This window comes from Rhopilema esculentum, chromosome 20 (assembly GCF_057945365.1).
Source record: "Rhopilema esculentum isolate cy_ngs chromosome 20, ASM5794536v1, whole genome shotgun sequence".
Classification (NCBI taxonomy): Eukaryota; Metazoa; Cnidaria; class Scyphozoa; order Rhizostomeae; family Rhizostomatidae; genus Rhopilema; species Rhopilema esculentum.
In genome coordinates this window covers 12715097-12734081 of record NC_142834.1, presented here as the reverse complement: position 1 = coordinate 12734081, position 18985 = coordinate 12715097, and the positions used below count along the sequence as shown (strand labels likewise).

At 36.9% G+C, this 18985-nt stretch overlaps 1 protein-coding gene across 6 annotated transcripts in view; it reads right to left on the bottom strand.

The window, feature by feature from the left end:
- The window catches only part of LOC135687084 (papilin), a 103084-nt gene that overhangs the window by 36219 nt on the left and 47880 nt on the right, over window positions 1-18985 (bottom strand). For 5 of the 6 annotated variants that reach the window (XM_089114323.1, XM_089114322.1, XM_089114325.1 and 2 more), the window contains one exon: window positions 12931-13036. The gene's annotated coding sequence lies outside the window, so the exon portion shown is untranslated. Of the gene's footprint in view, window positions 1-12930; window positions 13037-13539; window positions 15375-18985 lie in introns of those variants that run through there. The other variant, XM_089114327.1, reaches the window with a different exon arrangement.

Sequence of the window (18985 nt, the reverse complement as noted above, 5' to 3'; positions counted from 1 at the left end):
CTTTGTTTCTTGTAAAAAAATGAGTGTATCTTAGTTCCAGTCTTTTTGTGTCATCAAAGAGTTTGAATGATTTTCTTTAACCAAATGCAATTATATTGGGTGTGGTAAGGGTGTGGTCTTAGGTGTGACTTTTCACACCTAAGGTCGTACTGAAGGTTGTACTGAAATTTGCCTTCAGTACAACCTTCCATGCTAGCTTTATAGGATTCCACCCCTGAATCGCATATCCACAAAACACATACACAACACATGCGAGTTCTCATGAATTGTTACTCCTGAGTAGATGAAAAGAATTGACTAGTGTAGAAAATATATTTTTCAATGAATGGAGTTTTGGGTAACTCGACGAAAGAATGAATGGGTGCATAAAATAGAAAGTATTATTTAAAAGATATCAACAAGAATAAGCACTTTGCTGGATTCGAATCCAATTTCGAAGGAAAAGAAGGAAATGAGCAAAGAAAATAAGGTATTAAGAAATAAAGGAAATCAATCATATGGGACGAGAAGTGGATATCTAATGTTATAATAATTCCTATAAAGAAAACTGAGTTAATAAACCAAAAATTGGACAGAACAAAATCCGTATAAACCATTTACAATGTAAAATCTATGGCTCACTAGAAGATTAAAGTTGAAATCCTTTTGGATTGTGTGGAATAAAAATTCAAAGTCGTTGTAAAAAAACCTAAGTTGAGGCAGATTAAGCAATAAAAAAAGGAAATGGTATTACCAAAAAGAACTTTTATAAACATGATTGACTTTAAATGAATCTGAACAGAAATTTTGAATGACATTTTTGAAGCGTGAGGAGAATGGAACGAGACAAGATTTTCATATAGGTTTCACGCGATGGTGATTAATTTGTGATTTAAACGGTAGAAATGAATGTAAACAGGGATATTAGAGCGATGGGGTTAAAGAAGGCTTTCCGTATTTATATGCCGGAAATCGCCCCTTTTCTAACTCTTAATATTGTTTCTTTACGAAAAAATTGGGAGGGCCCACTTTACTGCAAAGCATTACATTTTTTAAGTGTAAACCTTTCATAATGACAATAAATTCATTAATGGGTGCTAAAAACTGTTGGTAAGAATAGTGAAATAATCTTGTTTGCCATGTTTCATGGTAATGCAAACACAAAATTCATTAGTATTTAAACATTTGACTTATACGTTCGTGCATACATGTTATTTAACGGAAATCTTCAAACGCCTCCGTAGTTACGGGCTTCGCCTGTCGATTTGAATATCTGAGAACTTGGCCTTTTGTGTCTGCACAAATTTGCTCTTAAACAACGCCTAAATATTGTTTGACCCTCAATACCATTAAAAAATTGTGATTCTGAGCCTAAGATTATTTATTCCTTGACTATTCATTAGAAGAAAGTTCAAATCTTTTCCACTGTCTTTTTTACAAAGTCACTGTAGGAAACTAAACACGCAAGCACATTGTCTTTTTTGCTCAAAAAGTAATTCGTATAAATGTATAAAAGGTCGTACTCATACTTTTTTATAAAAAATCAGATTGTAACTAATTTCCGAATCCCATTGAAGCATCAATGTGAATGCAACTGGCAGCTAGAATGCAATGTCCTTCTATCTAATAGGTTAACCATCGACTAAGAGCTCGCTATTCGTTTAAGGTCGTCCACCGAGAGGGGGGTAAGAGGGCAAATGCCCCTGAGCCCATGAGCAAAACAGGGTTCGCTGGTAATCACACTGTCTCTATTTAAAACCTGAATTTTATTCACATTGTAGTTTAAAAAAAATTGCATCTGAACTGCTAGCGATTAACAAGACTTTATGAACACGAATAACAAGTAAAAAAGAAAATTATATATATTTTAAATCCATATTAAACGCATTTTACGTTTAAAGTATTTGGTCTCCTTCGCAATTTCTTCCCCCGTTCTTCATCCTTTGACTCTCTGAGGCTCTGGCACCCCCAGGGTATCGGCGGTCCCGACCAAAAATGATAGTATGGTGGTGAAAGTTAGTGTGTCCCGATCACAGTTCATCTTAAATAGGCCTACATATTCCTACCTCAAGACAATTTCCTGCTTCTTTTAACTAATTACAGATCTCCTAGTTAAATTGGGTATCAAGGGTCATATGCGTCCTGCGATGCTCTTTTGAGGTATCTTCGTGCAGCAGCAGGCAGAGAGTCCTAAGCTAATCGTTTCTAGATGTGCTCTTTTGTTATACGTCTAAATTTATATACAAATGAGTCTTCATTGGGATTCCTGGAACGATTGATAAGCGACATAAAACGTAATTAAAAGTTCAAGCTAGGCCTTTTTGTTTGCCTTGATCCATTCGTTAGCTTGGATTATAGAAATCGTAAACATTTTTCAACACGGAATCTTATCAGACAATTTTTCTTCTATCATTTGCTAGTGATTAGAATTAACAGAATTAAATTCATTAAAGTTTTTTCCTGCATATATTCATCAAATTCGCTTTCTTTATACTTGGAAGGCCTTTTAGTGTCCAAAGGATTTTCTAATAAATCTATCTATCATAACACGAAGGGCGTTTTATTTTAATCCGAATGATAAAATAACTTTGTTCCTGAAGTCTACGACTTAGGGCTTTTTTGCTTTGGTTTTCAGTGATTTCGCATCTTATTCATTATCTTGTTTTGTCCATGCTATCATATTCCATTCATTTATACTTATTTTTACAACTGGATCTGGTTTTAGAAGCCTATTGATGTATTGTGCTGTTTCTTAGATCGATTCAGTGGCAATCAAGGAGATCATCTCCATCTTGTCACCCTCTTGAAACAGCAGACTGAACACAACTGCAGGCTCTTCACAACAGTGCGTGGACAATCGAGAAAATCCTCTAACTGCAATATATTTCAAGATTGATGGTGACTTAAAGAAAGCGTTAAAACATTGTAATGTTTTTGGTGTACCTTAAGCCAAGAGGACATAGACTAATCTTATTCTGCTTTCAACAAACTCGAAAACTCTGTATATCTTTAGAATGTGGTACACTGGCCCCAGAGTTTCTTGTCAGCATATAATATATCATATACACCGCAAATTTGTGCAGGAATTCTTTCAGGTTTTCCTTACTGAGTTGTGAGACTTAAAGATATCGAAAAGAATTAATGAACTGATGAGATACTCCACTGAGCTTAAAACACATTTTCATCATTACTTGGAGTAGTATTCATACGAAAATACGCCTTTATCTGTGGCTTAGATAGAAAACCTCAAGATAAAAATGTCCTCGAAGCTCGTTAAATCGGCTTCTCGAAAGACTGATGCGGGATACGCTTTTAAGTTAACTGGTTTTGAATAAAACTGGCAGTTTGTTAGTAAAGGCGTGGAACTTTTGTTTTGGTGCAAATGTGATGTAGTATGACGAAGTCGGCCCGCTAAACTGATCGATTGTGGCCCAAGCATGCTTAGTTTTTTTGTAATTAAGCCTGCTTTGCAACATAGAAACAACGAATTTTGAAAATAATTTTCTAAACAGACCCTTGCAAAGATGATGGATGTAGGCTGTAAAAGTGATATTCTTTGGGCACAAATAGAGAGGCTATCGAAATCAAACTTTGCTGGTACCAAGCTTAAACGATTGACGAAAAGTAAGAAAAACAGAAAAGTTTTCTACAGTAAAGACAGATGATGATTCAGCACCAGCGTGCAAAACCAAAAAGATATCGTCAGTTGGGTTTTCGAAGTACTATACACTTTAAATGTTGTGGCGTATTCTAAGTACCTTCCACATAAGAGGTTAAGCGCATTTTTACGCAAAGTAGTTTTTAATTTAAAAAGACGTCACTACTCACAAATGCTGTTTCGAGTCAATTCTTGCGACATCTTCGTACAAATTTATCAGATTGACAGGTACCTTCTGCGTTATCAAGGCATCTCTTTTATCAGATGCAATGTCCGTCGGAATACAAAAAAGGAGCAAGACAGCGAGAATACGAGAGAAAGAAATGTGTGGAAAGGAGCAAACTTTCAAATTGGAAAGCAATGTGTTGAAAGGAGAGGTTTTGCAAAAGAACAACCTTGTCTTATGAACATAAGTCGTTCACTAGCCATTAGCAACATAACTTAAAAAACCCAAGAAACGTTATTTCACCCCTCCAGCCATTAAGAGAGTGATTATCTGAACCGCTGGTCAAATTCTCTCCACCTTCGTCCTATTAACACGGCAAAGGTCGGGGATCTCAACATATTTAACTTCGGTTTCTGGGGATTTGAAACGGTGGAAATATATTGTTGAAAAACAGATTTCTCTTGCGACAAAACAGATTTTATGTCGCACGATTACTCATTTAATATAAGATTTAAAATTCCATACATAACAAACTCCTTAGGAGCAGGGAGATCCAAGATTTTTCGTGGAAAACTCCTGCAAAAACAATATAAAGATGCAACTATCGATAGAAAATGAGTATAATTTCTAAATCGCCTTTCTTAGCTGTCTGGTGCCTCCATAATCCCAATGTTTATGACCAGAACACGAAGCCTCATTCGCAAAGCCGTAAACTGCGCCCGTCAATCGTCAAATCGAAACAGTTGACAAAGAACTTCTAAAATCAAGTTCACAAAAACTGGAATTTCGGCCTGCTTTCATAAGTTTAAAGGCGAAAAATCATAAAAGCTGAGAAATTTGACCTAGTATGAGAAACTATACATTCTAAAGTCTACTATTCACAAGAAACAACTTGAGGTTTTCTCTTAATTTTGAATTTGATTATGATTTATTGGATGTTTTCAGGAATCTACGTTGGCAAGACGAATCTAGAGCAATGCGACAAAACTGGACAACAAAATGGGACAGAATGATAACGGGAAAAACAACGGTTTAAACATTTAGCCTGGTGTCCTAGAAACCATTGTTTCGATTCGATGGGTTGGACAATTAATTTAGGTCTGTAAATAAATAGGGATGAAATCCATAAATCGTTTGGAAGCGGTAAAGAAGAGGAAAAGTATTTACTGATGACACCTTAAATTGTGAAACTTGAAATATTATGGTAGAGACAGTATTCAAATGTCAAGCCTGGTGCAAAATTTCCATTGCATCAAAAAATTGAGAGCGCAATAGCCAACCGCCACCACCCTCCGGTAGAAGAACTAGGTAATATGATAATCTATGTAATTAACCCAAACCTCGTTTCCATCATGTATAGATTCATCTCAACTATATCTAGCTAATCAGTTAAAAATCTCAAAATGAGTTGCACGCTTTTTTTACTGTCGTTAATCACTGATCTGTTAGCCTGGCTTGAAACTTCAGGAAAACCTATTACCCTGCCTCAGCTTGATATAGCTTCTGCTTTTTTGAGAAAGTAATAGATTCATATCTATTCGGCAACTGTAAGAGAAAAGTTTTCAAAAGAATAGTTATTATCAAAAGGCTACATGTATTGTGTCTGTCTCCAGAAAATAGTCCGTAAAATCATGATAAAATGGAATGAAACTTGATTGAATCTGACAACAAGTTCTTGATCCAAACAGCAATGAAAGGGTGATTGAAAAAAAACGGACTACTTATCAGTCACTGATTTTGATCTCTTTAATCGAAACCGTTAAAAGTTTGCTAAGGGTGACGTTTAGAAAAAACGATAAGCAAGATAATGTCGCTAACATAACTGTTATTCTGAATGATCAAGAAACCTACATGAAAAAATTGGCGTTTTCAACTCTGGTTTGACTATGAAGAGTAGGCTAAGGTGTAAAAACCTTGATTAAAAACACCTGAGTAAAACAGATAAGATTCGAGTTTTAATCTAGTTCTAAACTTCCTATCCAAACACCTGTTTCTGTAATTTTTCACCAAATGCTCCTGTTTTGGAACAAGTTCCATTTAAAAAGATATTTATGCAATTTTTTGAACACGATTTTCAGATCATTTAAAAAAAGAATTGAACGTGACTGTGCTTTATTTTTATTGTCAGGGTCCTCGAATCTTTGGCTCTCCTCTCGATTTCAACAACACAAGGCAAGAAAGAGTGTCGAATATAGGTCTAAAATCTCCATGTAGGTCTTAAATATATCCATTCGTCTTTCATAGGATGACACTTTTAAGAGTCTTTATGGCCAAAAACCAAATAGGATTTACCATAGGACGCAAAAATATGGATTAAAGATGACGATTGTTATTCAGATATGGATAAAAAATGATCGAAGAAAAAAGAATGCGCCCCGTGCTGCAGCATGGGATTGAACACCCTGTCATTCATTAGTGTTGATCTTATTTCTAGGTGGCTCTTGTTCTTGCATCACCATTTGAGGTAATGGCCTGAAAATATTTCGCCTCCTTCACATAAGGGACTTAATAGAGTGAAAACGTACTGTAAATCGTACACAAAGCCCACCACCTTACAGTTAGAAGCTTGAATTACTTTGATGAAAATAGACATCGAAAAATCCCTAATCTAGACTGCCACACCTGACGTACCATTTTTAGAAACGAATTCAATACTCTAGGCATCAGGGCCTCTGTTTCTTACAACACAAAAGCATCAAGAGGAAATTGACCGGTCGTCCTATTTTTCTTTAGAGCTGCTGGTACCAAAGAAATCAAGTAGAATCTGCTACAACTACCAATACATTTCTATAGAGACATTGTGACCTCAACACTCTAGGTTGGTGAACCAATAAATAAATTGACATTTACAAAGTCGCTGACTTTGATCGTTCGACACGTATGACTGCCACATATGACTGCCACATATTACCGCCACATATGACCGCCACATATGACCGCCACATATGACCGTCGTGTTTTTTCTACTCACATTTACAGTAACTATCTATAAGACTGCAATTTAAAGGTTCAAGCAATTTTAATAATGATTGAATGATTTCTTGTTATATGATGAACTGGAACAAGAGGTGCCAAACGAAGACACTCGTCCACATCTGAATCCAAACCATCATGGACGCTAGCGTGCCGTCGGAAGTATTTTTGCAGCTTAAGTTACTTGGAAACCAAACATGTAGCACATTGACTTAAATCATATTCCAGTACCCAAGGACGGGACCAAATAAACACTTAACCTAATTCAACTTTTTAATTCAACACTGAGCCTAACCTAAGCAATCGGTCGTTTTGATATGTTTCTTCTCTGCCCTACTAGCTACTATGCTGAAAACAACTTTACAAGGTACGTTTAAAGAATGGACCTTTGTTTCTGTACATTATTACTATTTCTATAAATTTTGTTGGCACACAGTCGATTAAATTCAATCTATGCGAATAAAAAGAGCGGCAGGTGACTCTTACCATAAATTGGAAATTGGCAATAACAAGGTCTGTGCTTCATGGTTGCTGAAGCGAGACTCTTGCCAACCATTTAGGCAAAAGTGCCTACAGGCTTTCGGCGAAGCAGTTTGGGCTTTTGATAACATATGGTTTAGTGATCAACGCTATTTGTTTGTGTCTGCGTTCACCGCAAGTTAGCAACTAAATGCAGATAAAGGGAACTCCAATTATATTGCTGACATCATTCTGTATATAGTACGGCATGTTGGGCCTGGAAGATGAGAACGCCAACCAAAGGCTCTATCCCAATCAAAGTGCAGGACAAGCTAAAATGCTTGGGGTGAAACTAACTCCGTCTCTATTTCCTTCCAAAAGGGGTCAAGTCAGGAGTCCAGTAGAATGCTATTCTTCATCCGAGCCAATAAGCTAGAACTCTTAAACATTTCTTAGAGAAATAAAAAATCAAGGATCTTTAGGTGTAGCCAGGCACCGCGCAGCCATTGGGCTAGCAGAGGCTATAGCCCACCCACTTTTTTGCAATAATAGGCTAGAAAATTCTTTTCGAGGTTTACCCTAACGCAACTTTAGATTGTTTACTCCTATGTAGTAGCAGTTCTCATTGACCGAGAAATATTTTTGTTCTTTTTCTAGTTGTTTCATCTTGTTTAATTATATGATATATTTTCTATATAATTAAGGGTGTAGCAGCTGCTGAAATCATTTTCTTCTCGGGACTTTGGTCAAACCAACTTGTAACTGTGTTATGGCGTATGAAAAAGCTGTACAGTAGATAGGAAAAGACAACGATTTATGATTCAGAAAAGTACTAGTTTTCTTATAGTGGGTGAGAAGAAAACTTGGAGGCTGACAACTAGATATAAGCGTGCATCAACATTCTGTGCTGTTATGCTTTGAGATATATGATCGTTTGCTCGCCTCTCAACAGGCTGGAATATGGTTAGAAAACGATAAGTGATATCTTAATTCTTAAAGGTATGCTTCAGTATGTAGATATTTGCGGATATAAGGCATTGTATGTTTGAATCTGTGTGACGATGTAAAGCAATAAGACCACACATTGTGACGAGAAGTATGATAAATCTTATTATGAGCAAACTTAAGCAGAATTCCACAACTTGGCAACATTAATTAAAAGCAACTGGCAGACAGTAAAGCATTGACGAAGCCAGAAAACTATTTGATCAGACCGAAAAGGAATGAGGGACTGACCAACCACAGATTTTTATATTTATGTGCACTAGTTAATTGGCTACATTTGGTTATACGATTGGAGTGGAAAATGAGGCTTCGTCTTATGATTCAGGATGAACGTGACATCTGAACGTGAACGTAACTTTAAGCATAAAGATTTTTGCAAAATAAAAATAGCTAGGACTGCTTACAGAAAGGAATATAAATATTGAGATAATTCAAATGATTAAAACACGAATGCCCTAAATATATATAATATATTTATATAGGGTTTGTCTTTTATGTAAAAAGGTGTGTCCGTGAATTTTGAAGGGCGTGAATTCATTTATGAAAAAGTGGCCAGTAATGGTGAGAGCTTTATTGTTCTTTATTTAGCAAGATCAAAACATTGGTAGAAAGATCCAAAATTCATCCCAGAACCAAAACAGACCCTTTTTTGTACCATGTTGATGTACAACATCGATGAAATAGAGTTGTCAAGTGATGACGTCACAAAAATCTATTTTTACAATTTTTGAAATTTGTTCCCATAACCTGAAAGAGTATCATAAAAACCCTCTAAATCTGCAAAATCAGTTCAAGGTATTACGGACTGGCTGAGATATGATAAGAAGAGCACAAGCTCTGACCCTATCAAACCTCTGTTTTTGGTCTCAGTTCATAACTTTTTGAACTGAGCCACGATAACATTTATCCGTTAGCAAACTTCAAATTTTTTATGGGCCATAGCTAACTCGATTTTTGACAAATTTAACCGATTTAGCATATATGGGAGTGTTTTATGGTGTTCTTTTATGTTATGTGGTCAAAATTCGAAAATTCTCAAAATAGTTTTTTGTAACGTCACACATGAGAATTCTATATTGGTGGTTGAATAAGGCTAAAAAAGATGAGTGCAAATGAAACTTGGTATATTCTTAATAAAAAGGTCTTCTGTTCTCTAATGACAGAGCACAGGATATTGGATCAAGTTCTTTACTAAAATTTTACAACAATAGCATTAGAAATCCTGCTTATACGGTAGAAGAGAAGCAAGTTTGTAAACTTTGCAACGATTTTCTTTTTTCAGCACTGCAGCTTATATCCGTGAAAGTTTACTAAAGATCTTATTGTTTCGCAACTTTGCATGGCGTACAAGATCAGTATGTGTTTAGATAACGGTAATAAGTAGTTAGATAAACTTACTCGCGTAGGAAAGGGAGTAAATCCGCTCTTTGGCTCAAATGGGAAATTCAATGACTAAACACGCGGATTACAATGCCTCAGTCAGAACCCGAAAGCTAACTGACGTCATTCGTTAGTGCGAGCCGATTTCTCGAGGTGACAATTTCTGAAAGATGATTCAAAAACAATGCCAGTTTGATGTCGTAAAATTTGCTTTTATGCAAATCTTCATGGTTTTTCAGTTCTGTGGTGGAAGTTCCATCATTAGATCCTATTCTTAATTAATTTTGAAGGGTTGAAGATAATTGTGTGCAACCTCTTTCGAGTCGTTGTTCAAACAATGGCCTTCTTTTAATAATAATAAAAAGGGGGAGTGTATACCTTAACATGAATCACGATGTGGTGAGTTTACAAGGCTATTCATGATTGATCACAGTTTCTGCCCCAGCTCAGGGATATTTTGAAGTAACTTGAGGCAGTTAAGGTTGTGGTTAGCCAATATGCATTTATTGAAAGAAAAAAGAAGAAAGGATGAATTACTAACTTAAAGCAAAACGAACAATTATAGCATTGAGATCTAAACAGTGATACTGTTTCAATGAAAGTGTAAATACAGAAGGACTTTTAATGCGAATTCAAGATTTAATGAGCGGGTTGAGCTTATTAAAATATGGTTCTGTATAACCATCCAGTGCTCAAAAAACCAGTAAGGAGATTCGACGATATTGCCTATTAAACAGAGGATTTATAAAAGAAAGAAGGGTTCTACCTTGAAAACCCTTTTCTGAAAGACGCTATTAAAAATGCTTTATTTTGTTTATGTAGATAAAATGTAGAATTATATGTTATTTTAATTTAATTTCGTCAATCATTAAGGGTCTTAAACAAAACGTACGGAGTCGCTAATAAAATAAAACCTCTTGCAGCCAATCATGTTAAAAAAATTAACTTCTCTCGTTGCTTTTAAGAAAATAAACAGAAAGCGAAAGCAATCGGAGAATGACTGGATCTTGCTCAGTCGAAGTAATGAGAAGGTTTTGCGTCAAATGCCATAAATTAAAGTTTGATGACCAGAAAAAATCTTTCAAGAGATGTAAAGTTGACATGTTATCAACTCAACTTTATATCATGTGAAGCAGAGACAACTGACACGTGATATATCTAAGAGTCCACAGTTTATACATCATAAAGAACGAACCCGATTTCACTTCAACTACTGCGAGACATGTAAGGAGAAAGTGTGCCTTGCAATAAATACTAAGATTCCAGAGATATCGTTGAAAAAGAGCTTATAAAAAGAGAAGCTCAGTCAACATCCTTTAATCCAGAATCAACATAGAAAACCATCTGTTTCAAACCAAAATAGATTTTTCTAGTAACTTTATCATTACCAAACAGAGAGGCCACACTTTTCATATGAAATAGATAAATGTGAATTGAAAATTTATGCCAGTTGGACATAGCCATTTACTTCTTGAAAGGTGAATGGTTGTTCAATTACTTCACTCAATATATTACGAAATCTCAATAGAATGTGATACAGCGATGGTTGAGTTGCTTGGAATGTGGTCACAATCTGATAGAGATTTTGTAAATATAGTAACTGCAGGAACCTTGGTTTAGATTTCTTGGTTACAATATATGATGAGTAAGTATCAAATTATGTTTAAAGTCAAGGGGGTGTGAATACTTCACTAACCGAGTCCAAAATCATATAAACAGGGGGTTTAAAAACGGAAAGACGGTTAAGTTGCTTGTAAAAAATCAATAGAGTTAACAAATTGTTGAAAAAGATCGCTAGGGAATTTAGCCTGCGTGCAGAAAGTTTCATCTTGATTCTACTTCGCAACGGAAAGACAAAGATGCACGCAGGCTGTAGGAAATTAAGAATTTCGCATTTCGCATGTTAGTCAAATGTCGCCGAGTAAAGGGTGGCACTAAAGGGTAAGGTGTTTTCAAAAGACCCCAAAATAAGCGGGGGGGGGGGTATCATTTTCTTCCGACCCGTTGTTAAGTTTGCTTTGCTGTTACTGCTATTCTAGTGAAGGCTATTTGTGTTGTTGTTTGAAAATAAATGAAGGTCTGATATGAATTTGGAATGATTTTTGAAACAGTTCAGAAAAATTTTTAAACAGTACTTTCGAGTACCGAATAAACGGGGGAGTGAGAATCATCGAGTGGGGGGGGGGGAGAGCTGGGTTTTAAATGGTTCGATATGATGAAAATCTGGTGTTGAAACAATTTGGAGGGGTTATGTTAATGATACATTTTCCTCAAGAACTATGGTTCTGTTGAATGCGATTCTTGAGACTAAGTAAATTTTCTTAGGAGGAAAATTCAAAAATCATAAGCACCATCTTTGCAATTTTTCAATGAATTAAAAAAGGGAGTTGCAATAAAATTTGGAGGGTTGAAAATTTGCAAAAGCGGGGAAGGAGGAGACTATTTGGTCTAGAAGGTGTACATATGAGTTTAATGGGAACTGCTATTCCGCAACGGATAGCCTCGCTATTCCGCAACAGAGAGCATCGCTATTCCGCAACGGAAAGCATCGCTATTCCGCAACGGAGAGCATAGCTATTCCGCAACGGAAAGCATCGCTATTCCGCAACGGAGAGCATAGCTATTACGCAACGGAGAGCATCGCTATTCCGCAACGGAGAGCATCGCTATTCCGCAACGGAGAGCATCGCTATTCCGCAACGGAGAGCATCACTATTCCGTAACGGAGAGCATCGCTATTCCGCAACGGAGAGCATCGCTATTCCGCAACGGAGAGCAGCGCGTGCATATTTCAAATTAAGATTGATTAAATCTTTTTGATTTGGCCTTTTCGAGACGCTTCTCTGAGAATTATATGAACCCATTATGTTAAAAGTGCCAGTAAATAAGGAATTTGAAAACAAAACTTAAAAAGTAAAACTGGTGACCTGCAAAGCCAACCAGATTTTGAATTTGATCCTAGGAAACCGACCGGGAAATCTGGTACGACGAAAGTAACATAGGCATCCACCATTTGTTGCCTAGGATAGGCATCCGTCGTCTGTTTTGTTGAAAAACGGACCTTATTCGGACCTTCTTTACCTTATTCGGTAAAAAATTAGGCTTTACATAAATCATACAGAGGACAGTTGCAGCTCTCTATGGGTTCAAACGCAAGTCTGCTGAAAGCAATTATTCAGAGTTCCAACCTAGTTTGGCGGACATTAAAGAAAATCATAGTCAACTAACTTAAATCAGGAAATTTGCCTATTTTCACTTTGAAGAATTTCGCTTCACAATCAACAACTATAGAAATAGAAAAATGACTCACCAATACGCAGGGAGAAAATTTCAGTTCTATTCTTCTTGAACTTGGCGGTCAGTGAAATCTTTGCGTCTGTTTCAATTCAAGCAGCACTGGTGCGCAGTTTCCACGACTGTAAAAACAATTCATAAAGAATGAATTTATTGAGAGGCCTTCACCCACGCGAAGGAAAACCAAACAAAGTGCGGAATTAGAAAACTGGCATGTAGATCCTGTGAAATTTCGGTGCAGTGACAGACATATGGGCCTCGAATGTTTAAAGGACATACTTTGCCAAGCACAGCTAATACATCATTTCTTCGGTCGATCACTTTCATATAAAAATATCCATTGGGAAATCAGACAAGTGACAACTAATTAAACGACCAGGTCGTGTGTTATAACGACATTGTCAAGCATTCCTGTCCGTCTGCAGTGGTTTAGCTATTAATAGATGCTCTTGAATGTGGGCATCGTTTAAAGGAACTTGTTCAAATCATATTGCAAATTTTGTTTCTAGTCGTTTTGGCAATCAAAAGAGTGAGATGTAGGGCTTCACCTCCCAACCCCTAAAACACTCATTCAAAATGTTCAATCAACTCCTTCATTAATTATTGACTAGAGAATAAAAGATACCTTGCTTTCCTCTTGAACAACGCACTCAGCATTTGATCACGAGATTTGCTGGAGCAGATGACGATTTAGGTAGGGACCATAAAGTTAACTCTATGGTAGGGACCCACTGCTCTGGTATATCTTGCGATCAAATGGTCCGTCCATTGTTATGACATTCGATGTCAAAGAAACGATGTTAAATATTACTAGGTCAGATAATTATATAACGCTTGCGGTGTGTGAAGTAGCCAATCAGATCGTTTCTTCGTGTGATTGGCTATTTTTTATTTACTTTGAATTATGTCGGGACGGACCGATTGTTCGTGTTTTTTCGTTCAATCTCATTTGTTTGCTTAAGTATCAAGACATAATTATTTGTCCGTTATTTGGATTTGTCTGATAAAAAGAACATTAAATATTCGGGATAACCAACGATTCTTCGATGTTTTGATTTGCGAACCCTTTTGAATGAAACTGTAGGCGTTGTAAAAAGGGATTGATGAGAACAATCTAAATCTTACAAACAAGATCTCCAAAAAAATGTTAAAAACTTATTCATCTACTCAAACTTTTCTTATCAACAACAATTTGCAAAAGAAAAACATTTAAAGAGCTAGTAAATAGCAATAACAGTAATTTATTAACTATATTTTATACCCTAATTTCATTAAATCCACCCACGCTAAACCTATACTAATAAAGATTATATCTTTCTGCTTCCATTCTAAATAAAAAGAAAATTAAGTTGCCGCGAGTGACTGCATTCCATAAACCTAGCGACAATGAGGGCAGAGCGGGCAAATCACTCTCAGTATTTTTGACATTCGAAATGTTTGGTATTATCTGGACTTAATTCTTGGCTTTTCCAGGAAATATTCTATTGCCGGGAAATTCTAACTGTTTGTTACCCCTATAAGCAAGGCCTCCCTGCGCTCCTGCTCCAGCTATATTGAACCATCTACACAGCTTATAAGCTGGAATTTAATGTTAATATGATATCAAAGAAATAGAGACACCCCTAAATATTCACTATCTCAATAAGTAAATTTGCTTTTAACTTTTTAGTAGGGGTCTTGAGTTACTGTGTTTTTAATATTAAAAAAGTTTCACGCAGAATTATTTATTTTGTCCAAATTTATATTACCTAGTTGACATCATGAGTAAGAAGATCTAATTTTGTCTTAATTGGTGTGATACTTTTAAAAAGTAGAATGATCTTTAAAGGGACAATCAACTTCAACGAATAGGCATCACTTAAGATTCTTCATTCTTTTCAATTCCTTCTTTAACCTTAATATTTTCCATAATATTATCCTGTTCTTCTTCTTTTCTTTAACATCATCTTTCCTCGTATGCAGCAGCTGCCAATATTTATAATTCTTGCTTTCACCACTTTTTAACTAGGGACTTATGAAATCCATAAAATTCTGCAACGGCAGTGGGCCTAAACATTTTTACGGTGAGATAATCCCCACTTGACTCCTTTTCTTCCACATAATTTCCTGCTCCGCACACCTGTAGCACGGGCAAAATCATCTTGATCGGACTCTTTCTGTTGATAATTTTGTAGGTTCTTGAAAAAATTCTTTTTTGAAGACATTCCTTTTCAACTGCAGGAATTGGAGAATTTAGGTATATTTTCTTGGCAGCCTAACTCTCCAGTAGTGCTTTCTCTCCACAGCTCGGTGTGCTCTCGAGAAAATTGTAAACAAACCAGGTAAAATCGACAAATCCTCATTGGCTAAAAACTTTAAAACAAAGCATCTGATTGGACGAGAACGAAATTCTGCCTTTCTGAGCTCGAATAGAAGCTGCATTCAATGTATCATTATTAAAAGAGATACCTACAGGCTATAGGTAAGAGGCATAACAAAGTAGAGGAAAATGTTCAACGATGTATAATCCTTGAAGCTACATTAAAATATATATATGCCACTGAACGCTTTGATTTAGCCTATGCCATCTTTACATCATCATAAACGAACTGTGAGCTCTCCGCGCATTGAATCCTCTGCGGACCCTTGTTCTTTTTAAGGACCAATATTCCAAGACAACCTCAGGTAGACAAATTCTTGGTACAAGATTCCCCCTGTTAACGAGATCCTGGCTCATTTAAGGTCCCACTCTGGGTTCCTTGCGTGGAGTGCTCCAGTGACATTCTCTGTCTTTTTTATGATTCTGTTTCTTTGTGATTTTTGTAATTTTTTTTTTATAATATTTAGAGTATTATTAGTTTAAGTATATATAGTATTATTATATGTAATAGGTGCAGGGTTTGCAATGTATTTTCATGCTCCCTGCACTATCGTCTTGTAGGTTATTTGTTTGTAGTCTATTGTAACTTTTAATTGAATTTATACAAAAAAATGTCTAACGCGATTATGCCTTGCCATGCAGATATACATTTTATACCGTCTTTTTTTCATACCGTCTTGTATGATTCATAATCATAGGAAAGTCGAATTTAACGCAAAGGAAATAAAAAAGTAAATATAGGCCGCCCTTGAATAAAAGCCGCGGGTTTCCTTTCCACCAACGTCCAAGCAGAGAACGTGCTGCAAATGATGGAAATCAACTGATGTAATCTTTCGGCGAGAACATCCAGATGTGTCTGATATACACAAATTTACAGGCCGAGGGCAGCGATCAGTGGCGAGATTAAAGCCGCAGTCTGCCCAATGAAAATTTTGTGCATTTAGTATCTGTCTTTATTTGAAGGATATTTGGAGGCAGCTTGTTAAGTCCTTAACCACTGTAGGTTAACTTAATTAAATCAAGAGGAACGGTAAGATATGGTGGACCTCCAGCATTGCGCGGTCCCAAAGAATTTTCTTTGTAACGCTCCCTTGGGCACAAAAAGGGGGAACCAAGCAAACAAAGGAAAGGCCCGTAGAAAGCTATTATGTGCCCAACGCACATACAGTACTTGAGATGTGGAGCGGGATTTGATCGGTAAGATACAATTGAGAAACTGGTAGGCACGATTAAACCAAGCTTATCTTAATCTTTACATATATAAACAATGGCTTATTTTAATACTGATGTTAATAGTCTGTTAATGAGGACAAAATAGAGATAGAAAGACAAATATATTTTACATACGTAAGACATTTTCCCAGTTACATGGCATAGCAAGAGGCCTTGAGACACACATGTGGGTGGTGGGGCAGTGGGTGGTGGGGCAGTGGGTGGTGGGGCAGTGGGTGGTGGGGCAGTGGGTGGTGGGGCAGTGGGTGGTGGGGCAGTGGGTGGTGGGCAGTGGGGCAGTGGGGCAGTGGGTGGTGGGGCAGTGGGTGGTAGGGCAGTGGGTGGTGGGTGGTGGGTGGTGGGCAGTGGGGCAGTGGGGCAGTGGGTGCAGTGGGGCAGTGGGGCAGTGGGTGCAGTGGGGCAGTGGGTGCAGTGGGTGCGGACAGTGGGAATGTCTGATAGTAATAACAGAGAGGGAAGGTTTTAGCAGCAAGAGGTTCTAAAGACTTGATTTGGTTGTAATGTTGTCATCGGCCTGTTTATAGGTTTTAACCAATGAATTGTAGCAGAACATGCTAAGACTGTGCTCGTTTAATGCTGCTTTACAAAAAAGGCCCAGAGAGGTCAGTTCCATTTTCAAAGCCAAAAAGTGCGCTGTCCTGTCTTCATCCAATCAATGTTTATACAGTTCCTCCAAGACACTACGTCAAATGCGTTCAACTGAATATGTGGGAAGAGGGGAGGAGGAGGGGGAGGGAAAGGAAATCAATAGACAAAACTGCAGGAATTAGACAACTCACAGTTTGTATCACATATATATTCTGGCTTTCCATCATGAATACTTCACACTTGTAGTGTAGAGACTCCAACCCGGTTTTACGGCTACTAGGGCCCAGCCCCCTAGGTCTATTTGAATACGAGGAGCTAAGACGGCGACCTTAAGTAAGTTTGGCATGCGAATTTTAAAAAACAGCGAGTGCAAATATGGTTTTTTTTAAGTCGACTGATCTCTGATTGTACTTAAAGTAAATTGTTCTTACATAATTCATCAAAAGTAGATTAGCAAATTAAAAAATACAACTACCAAATACATTTATATCCATTTCTAGTGGAATTAGATGGACCATATGTTGATATCTTGGAATAATTAATGACTATGCTTGAGTTACACAAAATGAAGCAAAGATTCGCAGCCAATTTGTTGCCAGAATTTCAGAGGTGGTAAATTTAAAGCAGCTTTTTTGCCTGATCAACCTAAAGACACACCCTGCTGGAGTGCGAATTTACCACCAAGGGTTGAACATAAAGGATTTGAGGAAAGCAATGAATTAGAAGATGGAAAGCAAATATTTCTTATCAAGCCATAGACCAACATCCGAGCATGATAAATAAAACCAGAATTTGCTGTTTTCGTGCCCTGAAGAGGTTTGCTACAGAACAAGCCTTCAAGCAGTCGCCTTTTACTAAAGATAGCCAAGACCCTTAATTATCCTCATGCCCATTGGCATTTTGAAAGAAGAAACGTGGAAATTATCTAGCCACTTTAGCACAGAATAAAAATCGTCATCTGTGCTAACTAGTGGCGATGATGTAAATATGCCTGTCACTACTAGTCCTAAACAACAATGTCACAAAAAAATTAAATACATTGTCACAGGTGGGATCCCTTACAGTGGCGGACACTTGTGGGGGCGAGGGGGGGCGACCGCCCCCCCAATACTTTAGAGAACAATGGTCTTTTGTTCTAAAACAATAGGAAATGTGACATCATCTTATTAAAACAATAGGCCTGCCCCCCCAATATTTGACCAAGTGTCCGCCACTGATCCCTTATGTTTAGGGTAATGTTCAAACTCAATCATAAAAAGTTTACTGCCTTCTCTAGATTATGCAAAACGAAAATCTTAAAAAATGAGTGCGTCCTGAAATAACTCTAATCAAATATTGGCTCTATTTACAAGTTAATGACAAATCTTAATACTAGAAAACTTCGTTTTGATCATTACAAAATTAAATAACTTTTTGTAACTCGTTTTATTACTCGATTTATAAACAATTTTAGCTAATTTCTAAAATAGCCAATTTAATGACTAAAACAAACTTTTCGCAATAGAGATAGCTGTAGAGCAGCTGCATGGCTAAAACTTTGTCGTACCAGATAGATTCTAATGCAATGCATCTGAAAACAAAATCACCTGTGATAAATTGCTCCGTTCTAAGCAGAAAACATCGCGTGGTAGTCAAGAGCTCAAGAGCTGTCGCAAAGTATTGCGGCAAACCATTAATTCTAAGTAGAAAATTCCAGGTTAATTAGACATGCAGAGGGAAAAGAACACGAGATTAATGTTCCAACTCGTAACATTTGCTACAATCCATCTAAAGCTTTGAAAAAGGAGCGGCTACTAAGAATTTTTTTAAATATGACTGGACAATATTTTTGATGAATCGTTCGATGAATTTTCCTTGTGTACGATTGTGACAACTCCAGGTATAATCACTG